The following is a 17,708-nucleotide window of genomic DNA, read 5'->3' as shown; positions in this document are numbered from 1 at the left end:
TGTATTTCTGTTAAATAGCATTTTTTGTGATTTAAATAACTTGATAGTGTCTTAGGTCAACGAAATTTAGTTTCACCTAAAGTGTTCCGCGAGAGACATCCAGGTGTTCCGCGAAAAATTGCTCTTTCGAGGTATTATGACGTCATTTGAATAATATAAATAGCGTCGATTTGAAAACGGGGAGTCAGAGTTTTGGAAAGTCGGTATAAAAAACTTGTAACCAGATAAGAAATGACAGGCCATATTCCCTTTTAATGGACTTTATCTTATTCCCTTTTTTCAGTGATCCATTCTATTCTTGACCAAATAATGTTTCAAAAATGTGACCATTATACTCGACTATGGATGGAGTCATCATCGGAGTAGATTACATTCGTTGCATTTTGAAGCTTTTCTTGCTGTAATAATTAGGGCGTGGCATCATCAAAATGGTCAAGTGAAGTGTTGAATTAGCAAATTCCGTAAATAAAATTGTTAATTTCTCGGTAACGATTTTACCTATGATAATGGTCGCGGTATTGTTTTGTTGGAAAAGAAAACGTTAAAACTCGAGGTGATTAATTCTAATCAGCACAAAAGCAATTGGGCAGGCAATTCAGCACCAAGCAATTTTTTTGGCATCAGGTCGCGCATGTAAGATATCGTTAAAGAAGTGCTCTTCATCGTCATCTCGCCTAATGACCACGTAGAAATGCCTTTATTTCAGCTTTTAAATCAACATTCAGGATTCACGTAATCACAGATTTATCTTATCACAGTATCTAATTGATTTATTCCGGAAATAACACTGACACCAGTATGGACCATACGAAACTCAATTACCGTCTCAATAAATGTGTGCGATAATATTATTCGCTTAAAACTGGGACGTTTAATTTGCCAACGGCGATGAGTTAGATCCAAGCCAGCGCAAAAGATAAAAGTTAGAATAAAATTGGAATTTAAAAGCGCTCCTCAATGTCATTAACATCTGTCGCCGATGTGAACGCATATAATTCTACAAAAATTTGAAACTTCGATATCCGCCGATCGGCAAGAATTAATACGTGCGCACAAAAACAACAAAGGTGGTAATATGAAAACGTTCAGGGGGCAAAAAAAGTAGCGATAATGACGAAATTAAACAGTAAAAATCGCTTTGCTGCCAATTTTCATTGTTTCTAATAATTTCCAAATCGACCTCCGACCTTCTTTCTGAACTCCTGTTGCGTATAAAAAAAAAACGCGAGAGATTGAGAGCTGTTGAGAAAGAGCTGCGTGTTTGTCTCTCCACAATTACAGAATAAAATATTTGAAAATCATCGAAACAGACCTAAATATCACAATAAAATACCATTTCTGTTTCTAGCTACCGTAATCATATTATTCATGAGCAAACTTGCAAAAACATTTATTTGTAGCTCTGAATCGGAATGTGTCACGTCTTTCCCAGCTAAAGTTGACAAGCTATATTATTGATTTCGGTATTTTATTTTCATGCCGAAATGATCGACGTCAGTTAATTGCATAATATAGTTTATTTTCAAAAATCTCGTTTGGAGTTCCGCCACAATTTTAAATTGAAAAAAGTGTTCCGCGGTACAAAAAAAATTGAAAAATCACTGTTCCAGAGAGTATTTTTTTCTTTAATTTTTGGTGACATTTTCGTCAGCCACAATCTCAACTCAACCCGTTTACTAATTGAATGGCAATTTTTTTTTGATAGCACTTGTATCATTGTTACAAACGAGTTCGTAAATGAAAGAATCCAGGTTTCTGACTTCATTACCACAGTTGAAAATGTTTCTTTGGAAAAATGAGATTTCGGAAAACACCCCCGCTCGCTTTAAAATAACAAATTAATAGTTGTTCAGCTTGGGTTATATGGTTCGGGTTAGAAATGATTTGAAAATTTGAAATCTGCATTCGGGTGTTTTTTTTTTGAACTTGATGCTTCCATTGGATTTAATTTAAATCTGTCATTAACTTAACTCAATCTACCCGCCCTCCATTTGATCCAAATCTCATCGGAAAACTTGATTAGGGCGCTTTGTGCCAGACGCTTCCCGATACGCGTGTGCCTTTCGCTCAGTCGTGTCGCGTTGAAAATGAGAGAAATTTTTCATTTATTTATTTTTTGAAAGTTTTGTTTTGGTACCGCTCTGATAAATACAAGCGAAATCGACTCGACAACAAAGTCTCTCACGGAAGAAAAAATTACGTCACCGTTCTGGCAAGCCCAAACCTTGCTTTTGAAGCAAAGTGAATATTCAATTAACAAAGGGCGCATGTTTTCGCGAGTAATTTCGAGCGAGCGCATTTAATGTTTGTTTATTATTGTGCGGGTAATGATTACTAGCTTTTATACGCGCTGAAAACGATCGCTCGCTAGCTCAAATTACTTTCTTTCAAGTAATAACATATTCCTCTGTATATTTCTAACTTTGAAATACTTACAGACCTAAAACTCGGAGAATTGAAAATATGATAAAGAGAAATTACGTTCTACCGTGGCCACAAACAATCGGACAAGCATATATCATGCTTGAAAACGACGCAAAAGTTTCTTATTGCTTTTGTTTTGATTTACTCTTTTGACTTAGTGCACGATGAGACGTATACGTAAAGGATATTAACTCTTACTCAACAAACATATTAGGGTCACATTTTTATGAGCACCTAAGTGCTTTCCCGGCATAACAAATTAGTAGTTGTTCAGCTTGGGTTTGGGTTAGGAATGATTCAAAAATTTAAAATCTTATTCAGGGATGTGTTTTTTTTTTCTGAAATTAATTCTTCCATTGAATTGAATTTAAATCTGTCGTAACTTAAATGCCCGACTCAGATTTGTGTTTGGTGAATTTGAATTTTTATTTAAATAGAAAAAAATTCTGATAAATAATAATTCATTTCTAAGTCATTGTCGCATGGATGTCTTAGCCGTACAAAAATACATTGGAAAATGCCCAATGATGTTTATTGTTCTTACTTAAGTAAATCGGTAAAGATGGAAAGTAATAATGTTAAGCTAAATATTGGAGAAATGCAAGCAAACGTATCAACAAAAAAGCGCTGAACGTTTTCACGAATTTAAGAAAGAAATGAAATGGTCACTTCTAATTCTCTGATAACGCGTAATAAATTGGTAGATTTAAAAACACGCAACATGAGGACTTTTCTTTATTTTTCTAGAATTTTCTGATTTTGTCGTATTGATACTGATCAGTTTGTTTTTCATTAGAGCTTGCGAGTACTTTTGCAGAACAATGCTTTATTACACAATGGTATTTTGCAAAAATCTTAAGCTACGTGGTGAAGAGATGAAAATGAACTGCATAATTCTTGTTCCTAATACCATGTTTTATTTATACAAGATTCCCCACACTATATCTCCGCCATAACAAAAAGCTTGATCAGATGTTTGAAAGCCATGCACAACAACAGATTCATAAAAAAGACCAATTTATTGGTGCAAATATTTGACTGAAAACATATTAATTGAAAGCGAAAGTTTTTCGGATTTTGTCTCCATTAGTAAATTCATTAGAACCGTTAAGTTTTAATGTCAGACACGACATAGTTTTGGTGGTAAAAATTGTAAATCAAACAGCTGGGGTGTACAAATTATAATAAAGGAATAATAATACATACATTCATATAGTTTATGATTGTTATCAAATTGTTGTGTTTGATTATTACTCGATCTGTTTATCCTGGGTTTGTGCGCTTGATATTCCAACGGTTGACAACGGTTTTTGACTCCTTTTCAAAAGGTGCAGTCCGTCTGTCGGGTATCTAATGTAGCAAAGAAATGTGATTTCTTGTGATTGGTTGCTAAATCTGGTGGAGGCTGCAATGTTGCATATTTGACGCTTACACTGGATATTCATATTTTTGAGCGCATAGAAAACAGTTCCAAACAGGCTGGCAGGCCAGAAAATATCCAATTTAGACTGCACACATGCCGAGTCATATTAATTAAGCCCTCGCTTAATCGTTTGTTCTTCTATTTTAGCTGATCCTCTGCTAATAAGTGGACATTTAAACACTTGTTTGGATATACCAAGGGCATGCCACTATAATGTCGTATTACCATACAGTTCTTCAAATAGCCGCGTTTTCATTACTTTAACTTGTTTCTAATTTCAATGTTGGATAGTGTTAGATTAATTTTAGGTTAAAACACGTCCAACTAACTGTTAACTGAAGGCGCTTATATTCACCCAATATGCTGGATAATGCCTCTGCTACAAATGCCTAGCACTGGTTAAACTTGTGCGTGCACTGAACAATATACACAAAAGGAAACTAATTCATAATTTAAAGCCGAGATAAAATAATGATTATGAGAAAGAATGTGCTCGGGCGCTAAACTGTGTTTGGAAAGACAAAGTTTTGGCGTTGGATAATTTTAAATTTCGCCGACGGAAATGCTTTGCTTTTATTCATTTCGTATCACATTAATGAAATTTGAAGCGCCAAAAAATAAATAATAATACGCTCGTTGCGTAAATGAGCCTTGTTGGTTGTAATTGTGACAAAATTATACTACTTTGAGCATTTGAAAAAATAAAAATGCGGATTCTACTTGCTTTCATGCAGAGGAAAATATGGAATACATGTAAAGAATAAAAATGTCTGTCCATTCCACATTTTTTTCTGTAGCTCCTTGCGTTTCAGACTTATTCATTTTTTGTTGTTGTCAAGATCGTTTTTGATTTTACAGTTTTTTTTTCTCTTGGTTTTAAAAAGATCATTTATTGTGAATGTTTACACGCATTTTCTACTTGAGTCTCTTGCTTATCGTTTGTTCTCCTTTTCCCCCTAATAAGAGGTCATCTATGAACTTGTCCTGGAATCACGATGCCATGAAAATATAATGTAATTGTAACTTACGGGTCGTCTTCTGATAGTCTCGTTTTTATTACTTCAACTTGGTTCCAATTTTATTGCTCGATTCAAATTAGAATAATTTTAAGTTGAAACACGTCCAAATATTAACTGAGGGCAGCTAAAAATTGCTAGGTTCATTTTGCAATAATATCGTCTGGCTTGAATATTAATTTTTTAACGAATGTTCATATTACTATCGTGTATTGTTTACTTGTTTTATTTCATTATTAATTGAGGTATATTGGCTTTTCATTAATTTCAATTTCGGGTTGGAGTGGTTAAATGAGTGTTCTACCTTCTGCTTAAAACAAACATCAATGTCGTTATACAGTCAGTGCTGGTCAAAACTAAATTAAAAGGCTTTCGGTAAAAGGTATCGGGCATCGGTGATAATATTTGGTATCGGTATTCGTATTGATATCGGCTAAATGTAGACTGATATTTCCACGATAAGTAACTTTTTGATCAATTCCAGAATGTTTTTAAAAAGTAGCTCGAAATACTGATATGAAAATTATTTTTTGCTTTTCACGGTATTAGCCTCGTTAAGTATGAGCAATGCTGTTTCCCAACCGCGCGAATAGAAACGGGAATAGGATTATGACCTGATTTTAGCCATTTATCAGCCCAACTAATTTGGCTATTTTTGCAGCTCATTTTTTATATTGACATTTTTAACATTACATGGAAATTATGAGGAAATATATCAAACGGGAATTTTTAGATTTGTAAAATACAAAATACGACGTTATAATGGCATAAAATTCTGCGCTGGCAACTCGATGTATCAGTTAGATAGAGTGAGTAAACATTTATTTATTTTTAATTAATGTTGCTTATTAAATTATTAATGTTGCTATTGTTTGCATCTTTTGAAATTAAGTATGTTGTCGACATACTAATGTTGGACGTAAACTTTAGCAACCCTATACATCTACAATATGCGTTTCGACCTCTACAATAATCATTTCTATCACCACACTATTTGTCGTATTTCATCACATATTATTCGTCTCTCGTACATTGTTCATGTAGATTGGATATTTCATTGCCAGTAATGGACTACAATCATATTCAAAGTGGTGGAGTTGTTAATATTGTGAAACTAGAAGGTTATAAGTCTGAGGGAGTTGATGACGCGCAGCGTCACCGCCCAACACGTTATAGGCGCCTTGTAGAGCCTCATCATACGTAATAAGTTTCTTATAATTTACTTCCTCTACTATAAAAAGGCATAATAACTAAATGTATATATATTTTTACAGGATTACTCAATTATGAAACTTGAAGAATCTTTCTGTTTTTCAAAAGAAAATGAAACTCAATTATTCAAATAGGAAGAAGAGTTTTATTGAAGATAACTAAGATGTGCTAGCCACCAAATGCGTTGAGTCCACACACAAGACTTTGATATAGAAAAATTGACTGTTGGTTTGAAACTGTGTCCCATTGTCATACGTACTTTGAGATCGTATGCATGTGCACTGTTTACCAATATGTGGTCGCAAACAAATGCACTGGGCAGTACACACGAATGTATTTATATCAAATAAGACTGTTGTTTAAAACTATACCAAAATGCCATACACACTGTAGAAGGATTATAAGCGGAAGTTCAACATGGCTCGACCCGTGAAAAACTATTTATGTAATTTGAATAATTGCAAACAAATTCTTGATTATATATTCATTAATGAATTGAATAATAGCTCAGAAAACTAAATACAATTGTTATTTGTATTTTAACACCCTGTAATGCAATCGTTTATTTGATGTCCTGGTATGAAAAAATTAAAATAATTCTTTCGTTTTACGTTATACTTATATTTTAATTACTGTTATCGTATATTACTGATTTATTATTTATATTATTGTTTTTCACTGATATTGTACATTTTTTAATAAGCTTTTTTTTTAAATATGCTGCTTCCATGTTTGGCTATCTTATTTGTTATAATCATTATTTTCTATAGTATTTTTAGATATTTTTTAACAGGAAAACAAGATATCGTGAAGACAAAGGAAAAGTATTAACAGGGATCGCCATGGCTCTTTCACTATTAACATTTTATTTGTTATAGATAGATTTAGACCCATTCCCGCCATTAGGAAAAATAGGGTTTTTATTAGGCTTAGATATTTTTAATGTTATTCTAGCTTCTCAGGCACAGAACTATGAAGGGACTGGAAAAATTAAGAAAAGACGGATACAAGGGAAATCTACAAATAACATGTAAATATTTTTTACCAATTTTATTAGGCTTAGATATTGTTAATATTATCTTAGCTTCTCAGGCACAGAATTTTGAAGACACTGAAGAAATTGAAAAAAGACGGAACCTGAGACAAATCTAAAATACCGGTAAATATGTTATTATTATTATTATTATTGAATATTCATTATTAAAGCTTATTTAGTAATATGCTGTATCCATATTTGCCTATCTTTTTTGTCATAATCATTATTTTCTCTTCTATTTTAGAGATATTTTCAACAGGAAACAAGATATTGTGACACCGACAAAAAAAGAAAAGTATTAACAGGGATTACCATGGCTTTTTCACTATTAACATTTTATTTGTTATAGATAGATTTAGACCCATTCCCGCCATTAGGAAAAATAGGGTTTTTATTAGGCTTAGATATTTTTAATGTTATTCTAGCTTCTCAGGCACAGAACTATGAAGGGACTGGAAAAATTAAGAAAAGACGGATACAAGGAAAATCTACAAATTACATGTAAATATTTTTACCAATTTTATTAGGCTTAGATATTGTAAATATTATCTTAGCTTCTCAGGCACAGAATTTTGGAGGGAATTAAAGAAATTGAAAAAAGACGGAACCTGAGACAAATCTAAAATAACGGTAAATATGTTATTATTATTATTGAATATTTATTAATAAAGCTTTTCTTGATAATATGCTGTATCCATATTTGCCTATCTTATTTGTCATAATCATTATTTTCTCTTCTATTTTAGAGATATTTTCAACAGGAAACAAGATATTGTGACACCGACAGAAGAAGAAAAGTATTAACAGGGCTTGCCATGTTTTTTGTTTTGTTTTCAATATTTTATTTGGTATAGATAGATTTAGACCCATTCCCGCCATTAGGAATAATAGAGTTTTTATTAGGCTTAGATATTTTTAATGTTATTCTAGCTTCTCAGGCACAGAACTATGAAGGGACTGGAAAAATCAAGAAAAGACGGATACAAGGAAAATCTACAAGTTACATGTAAATATTTTTACCAATTTCATTAGGCTTAGATATTGTTAATATTATCTTAGCTTTTCAGGCACAGAATTTTGAAGGCACTGAAAAAATTGAAAAAAGACGGAACCAGAGACAAATCTAAAATACCAGTAAATATGTTATTATTATTATTGAATATTTATTAATAAAGCTTTTTTTGATAATATGCTGTATCCATATTTGCCTATCTTATTTGTCATAATCATTATTTTCTCTTCTATTTTAGAAATATTTTCAACAGGAAACAAGATATTGTGACACCGACAAAAGAAGAAAAGTATTAACAGGGATCGCAATGGCTTTTTCACTATTAACATTTTATTTGTTATAGATAGATTTAGACCCATTCCCGCCGTTAGGAAAAATAGGGTTTTTATTATGTTTAGATATTTTTAATGTTATTCTAGCTTCTCAGGCACAGAACTATGAAGGGACTGGAAAAATTAAGGAAAGACGGATACAAGGAAAATCTACAAAGTACATGTAATTATTTTTACTAATTTTATTAGGCTTAGAGATTGTTAATATTATCTTAGCTTCTCAGGCACAGAATTTTGAAGGCACTGAAGAAATTGAAAAAAGACGGAACCAGAGACAAATCTAAAATACCGGTAAATATGTTATTATTATTATTGAATATTTATTAATAAAGCTTTTTTTGATAATATGCTGTATCCATATTTGCGTATCTTATTTGTCATAATCCTTATTTTCTCTTCTATTTTAGAGATATTTTCAACAGGGAACAAGATATTGCGACACCGACAGAAGAAGAAAAGTATTAACAGACCCATTGCCGCCATCAGGAATAATAGAGTTTTTATTAGGTTTAGATATTTTTAATGTTATTCTAGCTTCTCAGGCACAGAACTATGAAGGGACTGGAAAAATTAAGAAAAGACGGATACAAGGAAAACCTACAAATTACATGTAAATATTTTTACCAATTTTATTAGGCTTAGATATTGTTAATATTATCTTAGCTTCTCAGGCACAGAATTTTGAAGGCACTGAAAAAATTGAAAAAAGACGGAACCAGAGACAAATCTAAAATACCGGTAAATATGTTATTATTATTATTGAATATTTATTAATAAAGCTTTTTTGATAATATGCTGTATCCATATTTGCCTATCTTATTTGTCATAATCAATATTTTCTCTTCTATTTTAGAGATATTTTCAACAGGAAACAAGATATTGTGACACCGACAAAAGAAGAAAAGTATTAACAGGGATCGCCATGGTTTTTCACTATTAACGTTTTATTTGTTATAGGTAGATTTAGACCCATTCCCGCCATTAGGAAAAATAGGGTTTTTATTAGGCTTAGATATTTTTAATGTTATTCTAGCTTCTCAGGCACAGAACTATGAAGGGACTGGAAAAATTAAGGAAAGACGGATACAAGGAAAATCTACAAATTACATGTAAATATTTTTTTACCAATTTTATTAGGCTTAGATATTGTAAATATTATCTTAGCTTCTCAGGCACAGAATTTTGAAAGCACTGAAGAAATTGAAAAAGGACGGAACCTGAGACAAATCTAAAATACCGGTAAATATGTTATTATTATTATTGAATATTTATTAATAAAGCTTTTTTTGATAATATGCTGTATCCATATTTGCCTATCTTGTTTGCCATAATCATTATTTTCTCTTCTATTTTAGAGATATTTTCAACAGGAAACAAGATATTGTGACACCGACAAAAGAAGAAAAGTATTAACAGAGATCGCCATGGCTTTTTCACTGTTAACATTTTATTTGTTATAGATAGATTTAGACCCATTCCCGCCATTAGGAAAAATAGGGTTTTTATTAGGCTTAGATATTTTTAATGTTATTCTAGCTTCTCAGGCACAGAACTATGAAGGAACTGAAAAAGACGGATACAAGGAAAATCTACAAATTACATGTAAATATTTTTTACCAATTTTATTAGGCTTAGATATTGTTAATTTTATCTTAGCTTCTCAGGCACAGAATTTTGAAGGCACTGAAGAAATTGAAAAAAGACGGAACCTGAGACAAATCTAAAATACCGGTAAATATGTTATTATTATTATTGAATATTTATTAATAAAGCTTTTGTTGATAATATGCTGTATCCATATTTGCCTATCTTATTTGCCATAATCATTATTTTCTCTTCTATTTTAGAGATATTTTCAACAGGAAACAAGATATTGTGACACCGACAAAAGAAGAAAAGTATTAACAGGGATCGCCATGGCTTTTTCACTGTTAACATTTTATTTGTTATAGATAGATTTAGACCCATTCCCGCCATTAGGAAAAATAGGGTTTTTATTAGGCTTAGATATTTTTAATGATATTCTAGCTTCTCAGGCACAGAACTATGAAGGAACTGGAAAAGACGGATACAAGGAAAATCTACAAATTACATGTAAATATTTTTTACCAATTTTATTAGGCTTAGATATTGTTAATATTATCTTAGCTTCTCAGGCACAGAATTTTGAAGGCACTGAAGAAATTGAGAAAAAAGACGGAACCAGAGACAAATCTAAAATACCGGTAAATATGTTATTATTAATATTGAATATTTATTAATAAAGCTTTTTTTGATAGTATGCTGTATCCATATTTGCCTATCTTATTTATCATAATCATTGTTTTCTCTTCTATTTTAGAGATATTTTCAACAGAAAACAAGATATTGTGACACCGACAAAAGAAGAAAAGTATTAACAGGGATCGCCATGGCTTTTTCACTATTAACATTTTATTTGTTATAGATAGATTTAGACCCATTCCCGCCATTAGGAAAATTAGGGTTTTTATTAGGCTTAGATATTTTTAATGTTATTCTAGATTCTCAGGCACAGAACTATGAAGGGACTGGAAAAATTAAGAAAAGACGGATACAAGGAAAATCTACAAATTACATGTAAATATTTTTTACCAATTTTATTAGGCTTAGATATTGTTAATATTATCTTAGCTTCTCAGGCACAGAATTTTGAAGGCACTGAAGAAATTGAAAAAAGACAGAACCTGAGACAAATCTAAAATACCGGTAAATATGTTATTATTATTAATATTATTGAATATTTATCATTAAATCTTTTTTAGTAATATGCTGTATCCATATTTGCCTATCTTATTTGTCATAATCATTATTTTCTCTTCTATTTTAGAGATATTTTCAACAGGAAACAAGATATTGTGACACCGACAGAAGAAGAAAAGTATTAACAGGGCTTGCCATGTTTTTTGTTTTGTTTTCAATATTTTATTTGGTATAGATAGATTTAGACCCTTTCCCGCCATTAGGAATAATAGAGTTTTTATTAGGCTTAGATATTTTTAATGTTATTCTAGCTTCTCAGGCACAGAACTATGAAGGGACTGGAAAAATTAAGAAAAGACGGATACAAGAAAAATCTACAAATTACATGTAAATATTTTCACTAATTTTATTAGGCTTAGATATTGTTAATATTATCTTAGCTTCTCAGGCACAGAATTTTGAAGGCACTGAAGAAATTGAAAAAAGACGGAACCTGAGACAAATCTAAAATACCGGTAAATATGTTATTATTATTATTGAATATTTATTAATAAAGCTTTTTTTGATAATATGCTGTATCCATATTTGCCTATCTTATTTGCCATAATCATTATTTTCTCTTCTATTTTAGAGATATTTTCAACAGGAAACAAGATATTGTGACACCGACAAAAGAAGAAAAGTATTAACAGGGATCGCCATGGCTTTTTCACTGTTAACATTTTATTTGTTATAGATAGATTTAGACCCATTCCCGCCATTAGGAAAAATAGGGTTTTTATTAGGCTTAGATATTTTTAATGTTATTCTAGCTTCGCAGGCACAGAACTATGAAGGAACTGGAAAAGACGGATACAAGGAAAATCTACAAATTACATGTAAATATTTTTTACCAATTTTATTAGGCTTAGATATTGTTAATATTATCTTAGCTTCTCAGGCACAGAATTTTGAAGGCACTGAAGAAATTGAGAAAAAAGACGGAACCAGAGACAAATCTAAAATACCGGTAAATATGTTATTATTATTATTGAATATTTATTAATAAAGCTTTTTTTGATAGTATGCTGTATCCATATTTGCCTATCTTATTTATCATAATCATTGTTTCTCTTCTATTTTAGAGATATTTTCAACAGGAAACAAGATATTGTGACACCGACAAAAGAAGAAAAGTATTAACAGGGATCGCCATGGCTTTTTCACTATTAACATTTTATTTGTTATAGATAGAATTAGACCCATTCCCGCCATTAGGAAAATTAGGGTTTTTATTAGGCTTAGATATTTTTAATGTTATTCTAGCTTCTCAGGCACAGAACTATGAAGGGACTGGAAAAATTAAGAAAAGACGGATACAAGGAAAATCTACAAATTACATGTAAATATTTTTTACCAATTTTATTAGGCTTAGATATTGTTAATATTATCTTAGCTTCTTAGGAACAGAATTTTGAAGGCACTGAAGAAATTGAAAAAAGACGGAACCTGAGACAAATCTAAAATACCGGTAAATATGTTATTATTATTATTATTATTGAATATTTATTATTAAATCTTCTTTAGTAATATGCTGTATCCATATTTGCCTATCTTATTTGTCATAATCATTATTTTCTCTTCTATTTTAGAGATATTTTCAACAGGAAACAAGATATTGTGACACCGACAGAAGAAGAAAAGTATTAACAGGGCTTGCCATGTTTTTTGTTTTGTTTTCAATATTTTATTTGGTATAGATAGATTTAGACCCATTCCCGCCATTAGGAAAAATAGGGTTTTTATTAGGCTTAGATATTTTTAATGATATTCTAGCTTCTCAGGCACAGAACTATGAAGGAACTGGAAAAGACGGATACAAGGAAAATCTACAAATTACATGTAAATATTTTTTACCAATTTTATTAGGCTTAGATATTGTTAATATTATCTTAGCTTCTCAGGCACAGAATTTTGAAGGCACTGAAGAAATTGAGAAAAAAGACGGAACCAGAGACAAATCTAAAATACCGGTAAATATGTTATTATTAATATTGAATATTTATTAATAAAGCTTTTTTTGATAGTATGCTGTATCCATATTTGCCTATCTTATTTATCATAAACATTGTTTTCTCTTCTATTTTAGAGATATTTTCAACAGGAAACAAGATATTGTGACACCGACAAAAGAAGAAAAGTATTAACAGGGATCGCCATGGCTTTTTCACTATTAACATTTTATTTGTTATAGATAGATTTAGACCCATTCCCGCCATTAGGAAAATTAGGGTTTTTATTAGGCTTAGATATTTTTAATGTTATTCTAGCTTCTCAGGCACAGAACTATGAAGGGACTGGAAAAATTAAGAAAAGACGGATACAAGGAAAATCTACAAATTACATGTAAATATTTTTTACCAATTTTATTAGGCTTAGATATTGTTAATATTATCTTAGCTTCTCAGGCACAGAATTTTGAAGGCACTGAAGAAATTGAAAAAAGACGGAACCTGAGACAAATCTAAAATACCGGTAAATATGTTATTATTATTAATATTATTGAATATTTATTATTAAATCTTTTTTAGTAATATGCTGTATCCATATTTGCCTATCTTATTTATCATAAACATTGTTTTCTCTTCTATTTTAGAGATATTTTCAACAGGAAACAAGATATTGTGACACCGACAGAAGAAGAAAAGTATTAACAGGGCTTGCCATGTTTTTTGTTTTGTTTTCAATATTTTATTTGGTATAGATAGATTTAGACCCTTTCCCGCCATTAGGAATAATAGAGTTTTTATTAGGCTTAGATATTTTTAATGTTATTCTAGCTTCTCAGGCACAGAACTATGAAGGGACTGGAAAAATTAAGAAAAGACGGATACATGAAAAATCTACAAATTACATGTAAATATTTTCACTAATTTTATTAGGCTTAGATATTGTTAATATTATCTTAGCTTCTCAGGCACAGAATTTTGAAGGCACTGAAGAAATTGAAAAAAGACGGAACCTGAGACAAATCTAAAATACCGGTAAATATGTTATTATTATTATTGAATATTTATTAATAAAGCTTTTTTTGATAATATGCTGTATCCATATTTGCCTATCTTATTTGCCATAATCATTATTTTCTCTTCTATTTTAGAGATATTTTCAACAGGAAACAAGATATTGTGACACCGACAAAAGAAGAAAAGTATTAACAGGGATCGCCATGGCTTTTTCACTGTTAACATTTTATTTGTTATAGATAGATTTAGACCCATTCCCGCCATTAGGAAAAATAGGGTTTTTATTAGGCTTAGATATTTTTAATGTTATTCTAGCTTCTCAGGCACAGAACTATGAAGGAACTGGAAAAGACAGATACAAGGAAAATCTACAAATTACATGTAAATATTTTCTACCAATTTTATTAGGCTTAGATATTGTTAATATTATCTTAGCTTCTCAGGCACAGAATTTTGAAGGCACTGAAGAAATTGGGAAAAAGACGGAACCAGAGACAAATCTAAAATACCGGTAAATATGTTATTATTATTATTGAATATTTATTAATAAAGCTTTTTTTGATAGTATGCTGTATCCATATTTGCCTATCTTATTTATCATAATCATTGTTTCTCTTCTATTTTAGAGATATTTTCAACAGGAAACAAGATATTGTGACACCGACAAAAGAAGGAAAGTATTAACAGGGATCGCCATGGCTTTTTCACTATTAACATTTTATTTGTTATAGATAGATTTAGACCCATTCCCGCCATTAGGAAAATTAGGGTTTTTATTAGGCTTAGATATTTTTAATGTTATTCTAGCTTCTCAGGCACAGAACTATGAAGCGACTGGAAAAATTAAGAAAAGACGGATACAAGGAAAATCTACAAATTACATGTAAATATTTTTTACCAATTTTATTAGGCTTAGATATTGTTAATATTATCTTAGCTTCTCAGGCACAGAATTTTGAAGGCACTGAAGAAATTGAAAAAAGACGGAACCTGAGACAAATCTAAAATACCGGTAAATATGTTATTATTATTATTATTATTGAATATTTATTATTAAATCTTCTTTAGTAATATGCTGTATCCATATTTGCCTATCTTATTTGTCATAATCATTATTTTCTCTTCTATTTTAGAGATATTTTCAACAGGAAACAAGATATTGTGACACCGACAGAAGAAGAAAAGTATTAACAGGGCTTGCCATGTTTTTTGTTTTGTTTTCAATATTTTATTTGGTATAGATAGATTTAGACCCATTCCCGCCATTAGGAAAAATAGGGTTTTTATTAGGCTTAGATATTTTTAATGATATTCTAGCTTCTCAGGCACAGAACTATGAAGGAACTGGAAAAGACGGATACAAGGAAAATCTACAAATTACATGTAAATATTTTTTACCAATTTTATTAGGCTTAGATATTGTTAATATTATCTTAGCTTCTCAGGCACAGAATTTTGAAGGCACTGAAGAAATTGAGAAAAAAGACGGAACCAGAGACAAATCTAAAATACCGGTAAATATGTTATTATTAATATTGAATATTTATTAATAAAGCTTTTTTTGATAGTATGCTGTATCCATATTTGCCTATCTTATTTATCATAATCATTGTTTTCTCTTCTATTTTAGAGATATTTTCAACAGGAAACAAGATATTGTGACACCGACAAAAGAAGAAAAGTATTAACAGGGATCGCCATGGCTTTTTCACTATTAACATTTTATTTGTTATAGATAGATTTAGACCCATTCCCGCCATTAGGAAAATTAGGGTTTTTATTAGGCTTAGATATTTTTAATGTTATTCTAGCTTCTCAGGCACAGAACTATGAAGGGACTGGAAAAATTAAGAAAAGACGAATACAAGGAAAATCTACAAATTACATGTAAATATTTTTTACCAATTTTATTAGGCTTAGATATTGTTAATATTATCTTAGCTTCTCAGGCACAGAATTTTGAAGGCACTGAAGAAATTGAAAAAAGACGGAACCTGAGACAAATCTAAAATACCGGTAAATATGTTATTATTATTATTGAATATTTATTAATAAAGCTTTTTTTGATAATATGCTGTATCCATATTTGCCTATCTTATTTGCCATAATCATTATTTTCTCTTCTATTTTAGAGATATTTTCAACAGGAAACAAGATATTGTGACACCGACAAAAGAAGAAAAGTATTAACAGGGATCGCCATGGCTTTTTCACTGTTAACATTTTATTTGTTATAGATAGATTTAGACCCATTCCCGCCATTAGGAAAAATAGGGTTTTTATTAGGCTTAAATATTTTTAATGTTATTCTAGCTTCTCAGGCACAGAACTATGAAGGAACTGGAAAAGACGGATACAAGGAAAATCTACAAATTACATGTAAATATTTTTTACCAATTTTATTAGGCTTAGATATTGTTAATATTATCTTAGCTTCTCAGGCACAGAATTTTGAAGGCACTGAAGAAATTGAGAAAAAAGACGGAACCAGAGACAAATCTAAAATACCGGTAAATATGTTATTATTATTATTGAATATTTATTAATAAAGCTTTTTTTGATAGTATGCTGTATTCATATTTGCCTATCTTATTTATCATAATCATTGTTTCTCTTCTATTTTAGAGATATTTTCAACAGGAAACAAGATATTGTGACACCGACAAAAGAAGAAAAGTATTAACAGGGATCGCCATAGCTTTTTCACTATTAACATTTTATTTGTTATAGATAGATTTAGACCCATTCCCGCCATTAGGAAAATTAGGGTTTTTATTAGGCTTAGATATTTTTATTGTTATTCTAGCTTCTCAGGCACAGAACTATGAAGGGACTGGAAAAATTAAGAAAAGACGGATACAAGGAAAATCCACAAATTACATGTAAATATTTTTTACCAATTTTATTAGGCTTAGATATTGTTAATATTATCTTAGCTTCTCAGGCACAGAATTTTGAAGGCACTGAAGAAATTGAAAAAAGACGGAACCTGAGACAAATCTAAAATACCGGTAAATATGTTATTATTATTATTATTATTGAATATTTATTATTAAATCTTCTTTAGTAATATGCTGTATCCATATTTGCCTATCTTATTTGTCATAATCATTATTTTCTCTTCTATTTTAGAGATATTTTCAACAGGAAACAAGATATTGTGACACCGACAGAAGAAGAAAAGTATTAACAGGGCTTGCCATGTTTTTTGTTTTGTTTTCAATATTTTATTTGGTATAGATAGATTTAGACCCATTCCCGCCATTAGGAAAATTAGGGTTTTTATTAGGCTTAGATATTTTTATTGTTATTCTAGCTTCTCAGGCACAGAACTATGAAGGGACTGGAAAAATTAAGAAAAGACGGATACAAGGAAAATCTACAAATTACATGTAAATATTTTTTACCAATTTTATTAGGCTTAGATATTGTTAATATTATCTTAGCTTCTCAGGCACAGAATTTTGAAGGCACTGAAGAAATTGAAAAAAGACGGAACCTGAGACAAATCTAAAATACCGGTAAAT

The 17,708-nt window shown here is 30.6% G+C and overlaps 1 long non-coding RNA gene across 1 annotated transcript in view; it reads left to right on the top strand.

Moving 5' to 3' along the window:
* LOC144429568 (uncharacterized) overlaps positions 1 to 6,567 on the top strand; it is a 54,226-nt gene extending 47,659 nt beyond the window's left edge. The window contains exon 4 of the long non-coding RNA XR_013478864.1: positions 6,138 to 6,567. This is a non-coding gene — a long non-coding RNA (uncharacterized LOC144429568). The remainder of the gene's footprint in view (positions 1 to 6,137) is intronic.
* Positions 6,568 to 17,708: the final 11,141 nt, after the last annotated feature.

Source organism: Styela clava, chromosome 11, assembly GCF_964204865.1.
Source record: "Styela clava chromosome 11, kaStyClav1.hap1.2, whole genome shotgun sequence".
NCBI lineage: Eukaryota > Metazoa > Chordata > Ascidiacea > Stolidobranchia > Styelidae > Styela > Styela clava.
Note: the sequence above shows the minus strand (reverse complement) of the source record. Positions and strands in the feature narration are given on the sequence as shown.